At 34.9% G+C, this 2,595-nt stretch overlaps 1 protein-coding gene across 1 annotated transcript in view; it reads right to left on the bottom strand.

Annotated features, from left to right (window-relative positions):
• The window catches only part of LOC106533531 (transcription factor TFIIIB component B'' homolog), a gene marked incomplete in the record, with an annotated part of 42,443 nt that extends 40,672 nt beyond the window's left edge, over positions 1-1,771 (bottom strand). Inside the window, 1 exon segment of the mRNA XM_014029873.1 lies at positions 1,694-1,771.
• Between the last annotated feature and the right edge of the window lie 824 nt (positions 1,772-2,595).

Genomic DNA, 2,595 nt, shown 5'->3' with positions numbered 1-2,595 from the left:
TTTCCTAGGGGAAACACTGATAAACTTTACACAAACACAACAACTAGATAAATCATTATTATATTAGATGTATTACGTCCCACTTATCTGGAGTTTTTCTTTTAATCGATACTTGAACGTTGTGTTGATCTGGTTCCTGTGTAGGTTGTGTACCTCTGCATATGAGCCGCTGAACATGCTGAGGCTATTCAGCATGTTTCAAATGCATATTTGTAAAATTTGAATGGGGTTTCTAAAAATAAAAATACTGATCTTCACAGCTACACTCCACGTACGGACGGACGGATGGATGTTGACATTTCATCAGCAGCTGATGCTATTTTCTTCCCAAACTGCTGTGACCAGATTTTGCGGGGCTGCTCGGTGCGTTTGCTTGTAATTTCCTCCTGCTTCGTTATTTCTACGAAGTTCAACAAATCGGGCTGCCGTCAGGTAGTTAGCTACAGCCTCGTCTTCAAGTTTGTAAATTTTTGTTGATGAGTTTTGAAGAGACAATTTTTTGAAAACTGGATCAAAGTAAATCATGAGTTTTTTTAGTGACCCCTTAAAGAGACAAGCTGCCATGAAGAACATTATTTTATCTGTCCTTCTTCCAAATTTGATAAAGACTTGAAACGTCAAAGCATGTTTTTTTTAAATCCGGAACAGTGCTTGTTGCAAAGTGTTTTGATGCTCGTCTTCGTCACCTGACACATTTTTGTCATTGGTTGAGGAGCTTTGTTTACTAAACAGATGTCCACATGGTTTTTAAATTGTTTTAACTTCCTTACTTTCTAAGACACATTAAATTGATCTGATGCTACAGTTTGCCTTGTAATGTTATTTTACACCTTTTCTGCTACTTTTTAATTAGCTATTATTAAGTTTTATTAGTTTTTTAGGATACAACATGCTTCATACAAAACCAGAATGGGAATATTTTCCTAAAATTTCATGGCGATATCTTGAACACTGAGGAAGTTATGAGCAAAATTAGAAAACAACAAGGTGAAATGGTCACATTGGTTCTGCTGTGAACTGCAGCAAGAAAACATGAGCTGATTTTACCTGAACAAACATCAACAACTTCCCTCAGACTGCAGATCATCACATGATTTTGGTTTTATTTTTCATGGTTTGAAATGTTCTTTTGGAATCCGCTGTCAGATTTAATATTGGTGTAGGATTAAACATTTATCCACATGATTGATAGATAGATAGATAGATAGATAGATAGATAGATAGATAGATAGATAGATAGATAGATAGATAGATAGATAGAAACAGCAAAGTAGAGATTATATAGCAACAATACAACAAACTTACTTGATTTACGGTCTCAAATTTAGCAGTAATAATGTATTTTCGTCTAATTTCGCAGCCTTGCAAGTCTCAGCTAATGTTTTGTGTCGGTCGTAGCCACGGTGTAGCTGACAGTAACAGGCTGTTTGTTAATACTGTAAACATATGAGACACGGGGGAAAAGCGTGGACGTTAAATAAACGACCACACCTTCATTAAACCACTCTAAACCTCACTAAACGCGCCACAAAAACAAACCCGATAAGCTAAGGCTCACACCACTGAAGTCCAACTCTACAGCAGTTTGAGACAGTTTACTGATGTTTAGACACTTACTCAAATACAATTATTTACTTCTTATGTGTAAAAGTGTACAAAAAATGTTTAGCGACATACCTGCTCGAGACAATGTTGTTTAATCGAAGGAAGAAGCTAACAAACATCGAAAACATAGGTAGCGGATTCCATGCACTCAGATAGATCCGCCATGTTGGATAATGACGTAATATTTCCCTGAGTTAAAAGACTTGTGGGAAATGTAGTCCGTCGGATACAAGTGACGACTGAAGCGATTACAGGCAACATGAAGCCAAAATCACGTTATTTTCACATTTGTTCATTTTTTTCCTCAAGCTGTTTAAACGATTTGATGAGGCCTGAACTTTAAAATGTGAATAATCATTCTGCTTTGAAATGTGAGGAAAATCACCATTGTTTCAATCAAACATTTTATTTTTCTAATTCAACTTCACGTTTTCAATTTTTTATTGGAAAAAAAAATGGACACGTTGAAGGCCTGATAACACTTGTTGATTTATCTATATATTAGAAGTTTTATTCTTGCATATGTACAAAACATTACATGTAAACAAAGCATTTGTGTAGAATGGCAGAGAAAGCCTAAAGCTTGATAATGTCTTAAGCAAGCTATTTTTATACAATATGCCCTGTAAAATGTCTTACAGCATCATTATTATTCATACCAAAGGAATCAGAAGACCTTCAGAAACCACTTTGATGGAATAGAATAGAATAGAATAGAATAGAATAGAATAGAATAGAATAGAATAGAATAGAATAGAATAGAATGTCTTTCAGTGGGGAAATTCATGTGCATCAGCGGCAAAGTGACAGGCAATTCACACAAGGTAACAATAAAGCCAAGTATCAGTAAGAATTTAAATAAAGACTTATCCTCCTGACTACCAGGGGGAAAAATGTCCAATTAGCTATTTTTTTAGTCCACAATCTTTGTAAGGTTATTAGAATACTGTTTTTTTAATAAGTTTTTATTTTTGAGATATCACATGTCCA

Source organism: Austrofundulus limnaeus, unplaced genomic scaffold (genome assembly GCF_001266775.1).
Source record: "Austrofundulus limnaeus strain Quisiro unplaced genomic scaffold, Austrofundulus_limnaeus-1.0 Scaffold962, whole genome shotgun sequence".
In the NCBI taxonomy this organism is placed as follows: domain Eukaryota; kingdom Metazoa; phylum Chordata; class Actinopteri; order Cyprinodontiformes; family Rivulidae; genus Austrofundulus; species Austrofundulus limnaeus.
The sequence above is the reverse complement of the archived record's forward strand: the minus strand, read 5'-3'. Positions and strand labels throughout refer to the sequence as shown.